Raw genomic sequence first — 13507 nt, 5'->3', positions numbered from 1 at the left:
GCTATGTATTTTACACATGGTCAGGGATATATGTCAATCCCAGCGTCCCAATTCATCCCACATCATGTCCACACGCTCATTCTCTGTGTCTCTATTTCTGCCCCGCAAATAGGTTCATCTGTACCATTTTTCTAAATCGCACATATATGCATTAATATATGATATTTATTTTTCTTTTTCTGACTGACTTCACTCTGTATGACAGACTCTAGGTCCATCCATGTCTCTACAAATCACCCAGTTAATTCTTTTTTATGGCTGAGTAATACTCCATTGAATGCATGTACCACATCATCTTTATCCATTCACCTGTTGATAAACATCTAGGTCGTTTCCATGTCCTGGCTGTTGTAAAAGTGCCGCAGTAAACATTGGGATGGAGTTTTTTTTTTTTTGGATTCAGTGCCAGTTTACACAAACCCCAAGTCCTCTACGTGGCAGGTGGCCACAATGATCTATCCTTGAGTCCAGCTTGGTGGAAAGAGCGTTGGCCATAGAGTGGAGGAACCTGGGTCTAGAGCTTACCCTGCCAGTGACCTGAGTTGTCACTCACCTGGTTATGTCACCTCACAGGGCCACATTCACTTGTTAATTGATGAGGCTGGACTAGACCATGACTAGGAGAATATTAACCTCAGCCTTCTCTCCTTCTGAACTATATCATATTAATTGGCCTTTGAACAGGATCTGTTTATAAACGGCCTGAAGTCTATCCATTCCTCTCTAACACCTGTATTTGTGATCCTCCCAGCCTGATTCCCTAGTTTGGCAAGTAGAGAAGTCATCTCCATCTGTGGGGAGCACACATCAAAAGCTCCACTTGCTCTCCAGGCTAACATTCGATTCCCATAGAGGAGACCACACACCACCACACACAACCTTGATCTCTAACCGAGACTGGAATAAGCCAGAGCTGGGATGCATGGGCTTCCCAGGTAGCTCAGCAGTAAAGAATCCACTTGCCAATGCAGGAGACTCCAGTTTGATCCCTGGGTCCAGAAGATCCCTTGGAGAAGGAAATGGCAACCCACTCCAGTGTTCTTACCTGGGAAATCCCATGGACAGAGGAGCCTGGTGGGTTTCAGTCCATGGGGTCGCAAACCCAAGCGACTGACATGCACATAGGTTGCCTCCTAGCTATTGATTAGATTAGGCTGGAAGCTGGATGAAAGATCGGAAATTTGCTTGGGGATTTGGCTAGACTCGCCATGGTGCCATAGTATGTTTCTTAAGGACACTTGAGAGGTGAGGTTCCACATTCCTGGGAGCTGTTTCCTACTGGGTGCCCGTAATCTGATCATCTCAGAGGCCCTGGGTTCCCATCTGTCTTGTGTGTACCTCCTCCTACCAGCCTGGCTGTGTTACCCTTATTAACAGGATACCATTTGTGGTACACCACCACGTGGGATGGGCATTGTTTCTTTCCAGGCTCCTAAAAACTCACGCATGTGACTCTGCCTGGGTTCTGATGCCTCCAGCTAACTTTTGGAACTGTTCATGCCTTCTGTACAGCTGAAGCCCAGGGCCACTCAGGCCGCTCTGCTATCCCGCCGGCTTATTTTTGTTACCCTTGCCCCCGCCCACCTTGTTTTTCAGCCTTCAGTGAGTTTTTATGGAGTTATTCAGACTTTCAGCCAGACTCCATGGGGGAATAAAAAGATGTTGTAAGAAGCTGTCTCAGAAATTCATGAACTTAAAAACCATTTGAGCAGGAAAGGGCTAAGCACATGAAGAGTCATCTAGAGTATCAGTCCATGGATGGAGGAGGCAATGTGATTAGAGAAGGCATGAGTTGTGTTCAGGAGTGGTCAGGGGGCTGATCTTGCAAATGGCCTGAAGACTTGGTTTTTCTCTCTTTGTCTCATATGTAATATTTGATATTATATATAAGAAGATATGTGCATTACAGAGTACAGTGATAAAATGACCCTCCAGCCTTGCCAGTGAGTTAGTTACCATTCTTTAATTTAGTGAATTTTAGTCCTTTGCCCTTTTTTAAAAAGAAAAAACAACTTTTTTGAAAGTCTTTGTAGGACCCATATGACTTCTTTGGAGACCTCATAATTTTCTGTGAAACGTAAGAGTTCAGTTGTTCAGTCGCTCAGTTGTGTCCGATTCTTTGCGATCCCATGAACCGCAGCACGCTAGGCCTCCCTGTCCATCACCAACTGCCGGAGCCCACCCAAACCCATGTCCATCAAGTCGGTGATGCCATCCAACCATTTCATCCTCTGTTGTCCCCTTCTCCTCCTGCTCTCAATCTTTCCCAGCATCAGGGTCTTTTCAAATGAGTCAGCTCTTTGCATCAGGTGGCCAAAGTATTGGAGTTTCAGTATCTGGAGGCAATAAGGGCATATGTGATGGTTAATATTATGTGTCAACTCGGCTGGGCCACACTGCTCAGATATATGGTCCAGTGTTATTCTGGATGTTTCTGTGAAGGTGTTTACAGATAAGATTAACATTTAATTTTTAAAAAGGTAGTCTTTATTTTTAGCTGCACTGGCTCTTCATTTCTGTGCACGGACTTTCTCTTGTTGCAGTGAGTTGGGGCTACTCTCTGGTTGCATTGTTTGTGCTTCTCATTGCCGTGGCTTCTCTCGTTGCGGGGTACAAGCTCTAGGCTCATGGGCTCAGTAGTTGTGGCACGTGGGTTTAGATGCCCCACAGCATGTGGGACCTTCCCATAGCAGGGATCGAACCCATGTCCCCTGCACTGGCAGGTGAATCCTTAACCACTGGGCCACCAGGGAAGTCCTAACATTTAACTTTGTGGAGTAAAGCAGGTTGGCCTTCATAATGAGGGTGGGCCTCATCCAATCAGTTGAAGGTCTGAATAGAAGACAAGACTGACCTCCCCCAAGGAGGAGGGGATCAGCAGACAGCCTTTGAGCTTGAACTCTAGCATGGTCTCCTGCCCGGGTCTCCAGCCCTCCCTGTAGATTTTGGGATTTGTTGGCCTCTGTAAACCTATGAACCAATACTCCTATGTGTACACACACGTGCCTTTGGTTTTGTTTCTCTGGAAAGCCCTAATACAGCCCGTCACGCTTCTCCGCATGCCACTTAGGCAGCCTTATAGAACTGACATGCGGGACTCCTTACGTCAGTGGAGCCGCAGTGTGTTAATCACATGCTGGGAGAGCATTTGGCTGACTCTGGCCTAGGCCTGGAAGAGAAGCCCTCGGAGCAAAGGCAGCCCTCTTTCTCCTCTTCAGCTCTTTTTTTTTTTTTCCCCCCGCATCCTGGCTGTTCGGCCTGGCTTATGAGATCTTAGTTCCCCGACCAGGGACTGAACCTGTGCCTTCTACAGTGGAAGCACAAAGTCGTAACCACAGGATACACCAGGGAAGTCCCCTTTCTCATCTGTAGTGCTCTGTCCCCATCCAAACCTCTCTAGCTTTCCCAGTCACTCAGAAACCCTCTCCTACCCCCGACTCCCACCCCCAGTACACCCATCCCTTCCCAGCATGTGTGCCCAACCACACCTGAGTTCCCATACCTTCTGTGTGGAATCTTGTTCTGCCTGTCACCAGGTTCATTTCTCCATCCTAATTGCGGAAGGAGCAGAAGTAACTCCATTTGAGTGTAGAAATACTCTGCTTTTTATTTTTAACTGCATAAAATACTGTTTTTGGGGGGGAAACTTTATTTTTTGCTATATTTGCATAACTTATTTTTTAAATTAATATTTTGGAGTACAGTTGATTTACAGTGTTTTGTTAGTTACAGATGTACAGCAAAGTAAATCAGTTATGCATATATCCACTCTATTTTAGGTTATTTTCCCATATAGGCTATGTCACAGTGCTGAGTAGAGTTGCCTGTGCTATACAGTAGGTCCTTATTAGTTATCTATTTTATATATAGTAGCGTGTATATGTCAGATATATTCTTTCTAAACTACCTCCCTTCTCTCAGTGTGGTGACCTAACTGGGAAGGAAATCCGAAAAGGAGGGGGGATATATGTGTACATACAGCTGATTCACTTCGTTGTACAATAGGAACTAACACAGCTTTGTAAAGCAGCTATGCGCTGATAAAAATTAATTAGAAAATCAAACACTTCCCTTCTTTTTTCTCTCTATACATCCTGGTTCCCCCTCTTCTCGACTCTTGGGGAGATGCTGGGATGTAGAGATACTGTTTTTGACCCCAGATTCCTTTTCTGAGGGAGAGAGGATGTTCGTGGATGCCATTATTTTCTGCGAGATATCGATGCTGCACCCTTGACTTTGCAGACAGTACTCCCTAAAGTGTTGTCAAAACACCTGTCATACAAGGTACCAATGGCTTCTGGGCCCTTTTAGGGGCACGTTTGTAATTACTCAGAAATGAGTTAAAAAAAAAAAAGAATACTCATCTGAAGTCGTGATTTGTATGTCATTTCCTTGTTTTCTTCAACATCATTATTTTTGAACCAGCAAGTATTCTGATCAACATTTTTTGAGGAAGAATTGTGCGTTATTTCCCAACCTCCACTTCCCCCTCTCCCCTCCGCCCGTGGGTGGAATTGCATCACTGAATCACTTTTCTCTATTTTTTTTTTTTTTTTTCCGCTTTCTGTCTCCTGTTTTGTCAAGGCTCCAGCAACCCTGTTTGGTGTTTTTCAGCCCTGAAGTTTTATCGTGGCATCTGTGATTGTGTCAATTTCCCATCATTATTTCCCAGCCCATCAAGGAAGCCTCCTAGAAACAAAGCACTTTGGTTAATCCTCAGGTGAAAGTGTAAGCCTTAGTAAACAGGGACCCTCCTGTCTCACTTTTTTAGCAGCTCTAGAAGTCAGAGGATGCTGATCTTATCAGCTGTCGGCAAAGTGAAGTGCTCTCCTTATATTTGCCTTTGCTTTACTCCCTGTTTCATCCACCCCATCTGTTTTCAGGGATAAAAATGCTATTAAAGTCAATCCACATGTGATCAGAGGTGTAGCATTTTAACCTGGTCTGAGATTTAGGATGAAATGCCAGTTCCGCAAGTGGCTTGTGCAGGGTCAAGGGCCTGGACCCCAGTCTCAGTCCATCATTTCATAGGGGTGTGACCTTGGGACAACCTCAGAGATACATCACGCCATCCTTGGTGGGGATGATGTTACTGGTTGTTCCATCTGTATCAGTCAGGATTCTCCAGAGAAACAGAACCAACAGGATGTGTGTGTGTAATATGGTGAGAGAAAGACAGAGTGCTTTGGCCTATGAGGTTGTGGAGGCTGGCAAATTGACTAGACCAAGGGACGAGTTGAGGTTGGCAATAAGGAGGGTGAATTCCCTCTTCCTGGAGGACCTCAGTCTGTTTTTTTGTTTTTCTTTTCCATTAAAAAAGATTTTGTTGAAGCTTATATAGGGGGCTCAGGGGTAAAGAATCCACCTGCCAATGCAGGAGACACAGGTTCAATCCCTGGGTCGGGAAGATCCCCTGGAGAAGGAAATGGCAACCCACTCCAGTATTCTTGCCTGGAAAGTCCCACGGACAGAGGAGCCTGGCGGACAGAGGAGCCTACAGTCCAAGAGGCCACAAAGTGTCAGACACGACTGAGTGACTAACACTACATGTAGCCCTTATTTCAGGCAGCGACTTGGCCTATTTGTACACATCTTTCTGGTATCTTCTCAAATGTCACCTCCTCAGAACGGTGTTTCCTGAAATCACCTTATATAAAATAGTACAATCTCTCACTTTTGCTTGTACTTACTTTGCTTTTTTTCTATCATAGTATTCTCTGAAATAAATGTCTATTTTCTATCGACACCTGCCAGTAGTGGTTTCTCAACCTTGGATGTTCACTATAATCACCATGCGAGGTTTTTGTTTGTTTGTTTTTATAATCCTAACGCACTCCAGAACATTGAAATTAGAAACTCTGAGGAAGAGGCCCAGGCATGAGTATTTTCAGAAGCTTTCCAGGTGACTCCTATGTGCAGCCAAGTTGAGAATCCGGGCTCTGGTCTAGAACTTACTCCAGAGAATGAGGACTGGGGGTGTCAGCGTCACCCAGAAGCTTATTAGAAATGCAGGTGCCTGGCCACACCCCAGACCTCCTGAGTCCAGTTCCACTGCTTGGCAAGATCCCTGAGTGACTCAGATGACCTTGAAGTTGGAGATGCAGTGCCCTGGGATGTAAGTTAGTAGCCACATCTTGTGGCATTCTTAGTGCCCAAACAGTGCCCTGCACATGGTAAGCACTCCTGTGTGTACATGAGCCTCTGTGCTCAGCTGCTTTAGTTGTGTCGGATTCTTTGCAACCCCATGGACTCTAGTCCATCAGGCTTCTCTGTCCATGGGATTCTCCAGGCAGGGATACTGGAGTGGGTTGCCATGCCCTCCTCCGGGGGGATCTCCCTGACTCAGGGATTGAACCTGTGTCTCTTCTTACCTCTCCTGCATTGGCTGGAGTCACCAGCCACCTGGGATGCTAAGTAGCCCTCACTAAACACTTTTAAGCAGATGATAGATTAAAGTTAGAGATCAGAGGGAGAAGGAGGTGATAAGGGAGAGGGAACAGAGAAGCAGAGAGAAAGGTAGACAGAGAAGAAAGCCTTGCCTTACCCATGTTCTCTGGGCACAAGAATGGGCAGGGCTGCTCTCTGCTCTCTCCTCCCAGTGCAGACCTCACCAGCCTCCTGCTTACCATCCCATGGGCTTGCCTCCAGCCCGCTCTACTTTCCAAGGTGATGGCTGACTAATCAAAGATGTTGTGATAATGAATTGCCAAACTGCCCGGCCCTGCTTCTTCTCCTCAAGCATAGATTTGATTAGGAGCCTGCTGAAACCAATTAACCAATTAAGTAATAATTCTGTAGGACTTTATGGACTATCTACCACATGTGTGGCTTAACGTGCCTCGGGAAGCTAAGAACCAAAGAGGGAAAAGACACGACTCCCAGTCCAGCAGGAGAGAGAGGCGCGGAGGTGAATGATTATAACAGCCAGTTGCTGTAAGGTACATGTAGACGTGTAGACAGACTATTGTGGAAGGTCGGGAGGAAATGATTATTTCAGTTTAGGGAATTGGAGCAGACTTCCTGGGAGGCTGCAGAGGTCTCATGCATGGACCACACAGCCAGACAGGTCACACAACTAGCTACATATGTCCTGCAAATGCCTAAATGAACTGTCTAAACAGTTAAGGGGCTTCCAGATAGCTCAATGGCAAAGAATCCACTTGCCAGTGCAGGAGACTTGGGTTTGATCCCTGGGGCCTTGTTGCTTGCTTCTCACGACTTAGTGACTTAACAACCAGCCCATCTAAGCTGTGTTCTTTATTGCCATGCCCTACTGGCTCCTGACTCAGCACTCCCTCCCACTCCTGCCAATGAGTTGATCTTTTAAAGGAAGGTCAGACATTGTTCTCCTCATTTCTGGACAAAGGTTTGTTCTCTCTGATTATCATAAATTGGGGTTTTGTGAGAGCTGATTCTCTAACTTGGTCACAGTTAACCCAACATGACCTTTGGAAGTACTAAACTCTCTGAGTTCCTTAAAAAAACCTGAAGTGTAAGAGGGGAAAACAAACTCAAATCTGAGAATTTCTCTCAGGTTTCCTTATTAGGTTTCTTCTAAAAATTAAATAGTCAGCAGTTCTTTCTTCACATAAATGGGAGAGCCCTGGGAAGAATGGTGATCCTTGACCTGGCTGTATCCAGCCTACCACCTTGGTTAAAGGGAATTTGCTCTCTGGGTCTGATTGCTGGGTAAAATTGAAGGCAAGAGGAGAAGGGGGCAACAGAGGATGAGGTGATTGGATGGCATCACCTAGTCAATGGACTTGAGTTAGAGCAAACTCCAGGAGATAGTGAAGGACAGGGAACCCTGGCGTATTGCAGTTCATGGGGTCTCAGCACGACTTAGCCACTGAACAACAACAGGGTCTCCTACTGAAAAGTTGAAGAAAGCAACAGCTTGCACATTACTCTTATGTGTCAGAACATTTGGGCCCAATTTGGTGGAGATTGGGGAGCTCAAGGCTGTGATCTGGTGACTGGTTTATGCCACCCAGACGAGTTGACCTGGATGAGTGGGCTCCATCCAGACTGCTTCCGTTTCTGCACTGGTGTTTCTATTAGTGTTGGGTGGAAGTTGGTCCATTTGGGGTTGAAACTGGTGGATGTGGGCGGAGCAGGACTGGTTTCTTTCTTTTGTGCTCTGTTCTGGGTCTGCTCCGGAGAGGCTCAGAAAGAATCAGCGGGCAGATCAGCTGCCCACCTACCCTCCACATCCCCTTTCTCTGGCTGTGAAATAAGGGACCCGGTCAGGAAGATCACACCTTCTCCCTTCCAGTTCTAAAATTCTGGGATTTTTCTTTTACGTGGTGAGTGGACTAACCATTGGAGCTGCTGGGTCAGGTTTTGCCTCTTTCTTCCTGTATTGAGTAATTTAGCACCTGTTGGCATCGACCTGTCCTGAGAACACCTTGGTGGCTTCAAAGCAGTGGTATGCAGTCTAAAAGAACCCTGTCTTATGCGTAGGTGCAGATTTTTATCTCTTATATCTAGAATAATTCTGTGGATTTTGATGAAAGGGCCAGTGTGGCTCAAAGCAGGCTCTCATCCGAGCAGCTGTTTCAGAAGGTGGCGTGGGCACTTCTGGCCTTCCGTGTACAGAGGTGAGAGCTTCCCTGGGCCTCGGGGAACAACCTTTGTTTTGCCAGTCACTGCTCTTCCCGTCTCTTACACGTTAATCATATTCTTCTGGTCCAAATACAGCAGCATCTTCTCAACTTCATCTTCCTTTTGCCAAGATGCAGACACCCAGCTCTGCTTTCCTGAGAGAGGACAGACCTGGAGCCCGAGGTACCCTCTTTCCAGTCTTGTTGGCAGTTGCTTCCGATCTCTCATCACTGGTTAGGACGGGTCAGCAGCGCTGAGTGACACACAGCTCGTCAAATATACCTGCTTCCTGCTGACCTCATGGTACAGGAGGAGAGGCCATGCATGAGGACAAGATAGATAGGGGTGATAGGCACGGGTGCCCTGGAATATTTCCTTTACCTAAAGACAGCAACTGCCCTTTTGAGAAGGACACAGTTGTTTTCCCCCAGTATAATACTGTCATGCTGTGTGTGTGTGTGTGTGTGTGTGTGTTGAGTAAAGAGTATCAATCCATCTCTTGCTGTCAAGTCTGAGAACATACATAAAAGGTGCAACCCTGTATCGCTGCAGGTTGTTGCAAGACAGCTGTGGACACATTTGAAGAAGCAGTGTCTCCTGAAAGTGAAAGCTGAAAGTTGCTCAATCATGTCCTACTCTTTGCACCCCCGTGGACTGTAGCCCACCAGGCTCCTCTGTCCGTGGAAATCTCCAGCCAAGAATACTGGAGTGGGTAGCCATTCCTTCTCCAGGGGATCTTCCCAACCTAGGGATCAAACCCAGGTCTCCTGCATTGCAGGCAGATTCTTTACTGTCTGAGCCACCAGGGCTCCTTTTGAAAAAACTTGGGAAGAGGCCACTTCTTAGAAGACACACTTGAGGACAGCTCTCCTCCTATAGTTTATGGTCGTTGATGATCATTGGGTAGTTTGTGCCCGGCCAGATCCTAGACCATGAGTGGCCCCAATATTCCCTCATGTCGTCCTGGTCGCTGTGGGCTCCTATCCCGAAAGACTTACCACCACTACCAGCTCTGTAGCTGACAGAGCCTGGACTGGCGGCCGAGGATGGACAGCCTGAAAGTGTAGTTGTCTGCATTCCAACAGCCCTCATCTTCTGCACATTTCTCTCCAGCTGTGGGGCAAAGGACAAACCAATAGACGGTGAACTTTTTATTTATTTGGCTGCATCGGGTCGGGTCTTACTTGCAGCACTTGGGATCTTTCACTGTGACTCACAGGACTCTCTAGTTGTGGCACATGGGCTCAGTAGTTGTGGCAGAAGGGTTTAGCTGCCCCCAGGCATGTGGGGTCTTAGTTCCCCAACCAGGGATTGAACCTGTGTCCCCTGCATCGCAAGGTGGATACTTAACCACTGGACGACCAGGGCAGTCTCTGAAGGCCAACTTTTTTAATGAGCTGCTTCTCTGAAACACCAGGGGAGAGTCAGACTTTGTATAAATCAGTGAGTGAGAGAATGAGGCCCGTAATCAGAGATATGAGATGGATGCGGGGAGTGAGCCAAGTGAGCGGTACTTGGTGGGTGTGTTTGAGAAGCTCTTGCTGGAGCCACCGTCGCCGGTGGCGTTGCCCCCTCCCTGCACCCTTTGCACCCACCTCTCTGTAGGTCAGTCACCCTCCGCACCAGTTGGAAGCCTCCCTTACACCCTTTTTGGCCACACCCTGCTTCTCCTGGCATGGCTACCCTGGCTTACTAGTGGTTCACAGTGATTCTTTGACTGAAGTTCAAGTGCTTGGCGGGACTGGCTACTCATCTTGTGAGGCCCAGAGCAAAAGGAACACATAAGGTCCCTTGTTCAGAAGTTCCAAAGGATTTCAGGATGGCCTCAGCAGACAGGCCCAGACACAGGTCCTGTGGAAATGTACACAGGAAGCCGGCCTGGCACTTAAGACTGTAGTTTGGAATTAGCAGGCGTCGCTTTGAGGGGCTATCTGACTCTCAAGTCCCATCACTGGGCCATCCCCGCCCTGTGATTCAGAGTCATTCAGACAGGAACTGCCTGGGGTCTGGGCTCCCCTCTCTTTCCCTCTTTCCGTGGTAGTTGAGACTGGGCAGGGTGCATTTGTCCAGTGTTTCATCTAGTCTGGTAGGTCAGTCAGTGGGATTTCTCTGGCATCTTCAGGCCTGGCAGTAGACCAAGTGAGCTCAAGGATGTTGAGGCTTCCCGAGGGCTGGCCATGGTGCCCTCCTGTCCGTAAGTCCACAAGGAGAGGGGACCCACTTTCCTGGAGCCTGGGATCCATTCGCTGTAGGTGGGAGGCCTGCATTCAAATTAGGAGGACCTGCCTGGGTCTCCAGCGTCACATAGATGTCTTTTGGTGGAGAAAATAGGGTCCTTGCTCCAAATTATTTTACAATGGAATGCATAGAAAAATCCCAACAAACTTGAGATCCATGAACATACTGATCTTCTAGGCTTAGGATGTGCCAGAGACGATGAATGTGGTGGACAGGGGAAGGAAGAAATTTTTTTTCCCTGGAGGACCAGCTTTTGTGGTATTTTCTGCACTGAGAGTACATTACACACCAGGGAAGGCAAGAAAGGAGCCGATGCCCAGTGATAAAGCAAGCCCCTTTGCCTGTTTATAGGATGCTAAATAAAGGTGAATTTCTCTCTGGTCAGTACCTGGAGGCCTTGGTGCTTCTTCCAGTGAGAGACTCAAGGTGCTGTGGCTCTTTGGGGGTGCTGGGGCAGGGTTGCAGGGGGGCAGCCCGGCCGGTGAGGCTTGGGGAGGAGAAAAGGCAAGTTGAGGCACTCAACCCGGCAGTGATGGGCTGGGCACGGGGACAGGAGCAGACACCGGGACGTGGAAGACGGGGATTGAGGCTGTAAGCAGGCCTTTTCCTCCTTCCTCCCATCTGCTGGACCGTTCAGCTCCTTCCCTCCCTGAAATGGGAAGCGGCCCTGTGGTGACACCGAGGGCATGGCTTGGGCTGCGTGGGCATCTTGGCACGCTTGCCTGACCTGAGTCATCCGGGAAGTCAAGGCGCCTCTTCCGACCTCCTATCCCCGCCGTGGCCTCAGGCTTCTGCTGTGCAGGAAATGCCTGTTCTCCCAGCAACCCGAAGCTGTGAACGAGATCAGCGGGCGTCTGGACAGATTGGGTAAAGGGGAGGGAGCTGATTTATTAGAGCGGATGGAAGGGAGAAGGGTAGACACCTGAGGATGTTACGAGGGGCTTCTGACCACGCTATTAGCGCATCCAGGTACGGCCTTCATCTTTAAAAGTCATAAATAGCAATTAGCACAGTCATCTCCCAGATGAGTTGGGAGCACTGTCTCTGACAGAGTTCTGTCTAGATATAACGAATCTTATCAGTAAGGCTGACATTTTTTTTTAATTGAAGTATAGTTGATTTACAATGTTGTGTTAATTTCAGGTATATAGCAAAGTGATTCAATTATATACATACATATTTATACATAAATTTATATGTATATATAATACATATATTTTTTTCAGATTGTTTTTAAGGTTATTACAATATATTCCATCTAGTTTCCTGTGCTGTACAGTTGGTGTTTGGGATTAACAGAGGCTGACTTGGGTAGTATAAAGAGCATAGTTTTGGCGGGCGGAGAAGACAGCTCTGTATTCAGGTCTCTGGCACTTACTAAGTTAAATTCTTTAAGCCTTGGTTTTCTTTATAAAATCAGGATAAAATCTTCTTGCCCAGTTGTTTTAGAATTAAGTGATTGTGTTCCTAAGGTGGCCAACAGAAGTTCTGGCACCCTAGAATATTTTTGTTCTCAGTCATGTATGACTCCTTGTGACCCCATGGACTGCAGCATGCCAGGCTTCCCTGTCCTTCACCGTCTCCAGGAGTTTGCTCAAACTCAGGTCCATTGGGTTGGTGATGCCATCCTACCATCTCGTCCTCTGTCGCCCACCCCCGCCCCCCTGCTTCTCCTTCTGGAATATAGCAGGTGCCTAATTCATGTCAGGCTTCTTGTTTCTCTTATGACCATTGAAGACGCATGTATTCTATTAGGTCAGGTAACGTTAGAAAGGTAGGGAAAGCCAGTGTTGAAAATGGGACCTGTAGAGACATCACCACTTCTGAGCCTCTCTTGCTGTCATCAACATTGTCCATGACCTTGGCATTTTTAAGAGCTGTAATTTAAAATAAGATATCACAGGCTACTTCTCAAAATTCTAGAATATGAACGTTATGCTTTTCTTTACTTGTCGGTGAGCTAAAACTATAAAGGTAGACTGGCCTGATGGTGTATGATGATTAGGAGTGGGGTTCGGGGTGGGGAGGGCATGGAAAATCAGAGCCTGTAGATCATCCCTGTGTCTCATTTTAGCTGATAACAATTCTTTCCCCACCAAGTCTTCACCAGAACTGCTAACAAGGAGAGAAGTTGACCAGTTTGAGCTTAGTCACCTTTCACTCTCCCCTGCTGATCCTCAGCAGAGGTGCTAATGAACAGTGAAATGGCCAAAAGGTGGGCTGCTCCAGGGCTCAGACACAAAAGGCCTCAGTCATCCACTCACTGGGCCATCAGCTTGCATCACTTAATTAACTCCTGGAGAACAGGACAGAGGACTCCACCTGCCCTGTGTCACTGGAAGCTCAATTAACACATTAAAGGCAAAGCTTTCAAGTTCCCTTTTCATCTAGTGGTAGATATTTCAGGTTACCACTCACTGGTGGTAAGTTGCCGTGAAGGAGTTAAACCATCCCAAAAATATCCAGGTATTCTCACCCACTCCTCACTTCCTTATGTCACAGGATGAAATCAGAGAAACCGTATTGACTTTTCTGAAAATAATGACCATTAAGACTGCTCTCCCAAGCCCCAACCACAGGCTGTGCCCTAAACTAAAAGAAATGGAAGACCCAAGTATTTTGACCTTTGCCCATTGCCTGGTGAGGCCACTCTGGGGGGTGGTGC

At 47.3% G+C, this 13507-nt stretch overlaps 1 protein-coding gene across 3 annotated transcripts in view; it reads left to right on the top strand.

The window, feature by feature from the left end:
• ETV6 (ETS variant transcription factor 6) overlaps positions 1-13507 on the top strand; it is a 278846-nt gene that overhangs the window by 66720 nt on the left and 198619 nt on the right. The window contains exon 1 of one of the 3 annotated variants that reach the window (XM_065941205.1): positions 11707-11811. The exons of the other annotated variants lie outside the window; for them this stretch is intronic. The gene's annotated coding sequence lies outside the window, so the exon portion shown is untranslated. Of the gene's footprint in view, positions 1-11706; positions 11812-13507 lie in introns of those variants that run through there. 3 annotated transcript variants of the gene reach the window in all.

Source organism: Muntiacus reevesi, chromosome 1, assembly GCF_963930625.1.
Source record: "Muntiacus reevesi chromosome 1, mMunRee1.1, whole genome shotgun sequence".
Taxonomy (NCBI): domain Eukaryota; kingdom Metazoa; phylum Chordata; class Mammalia; order Artiodactyla; family Cervidae; genus Muntiacus; species Muntiacus reevesi.
This window is presented reverse-complemented; position numbering and strand designations above follow the sequence as displayed.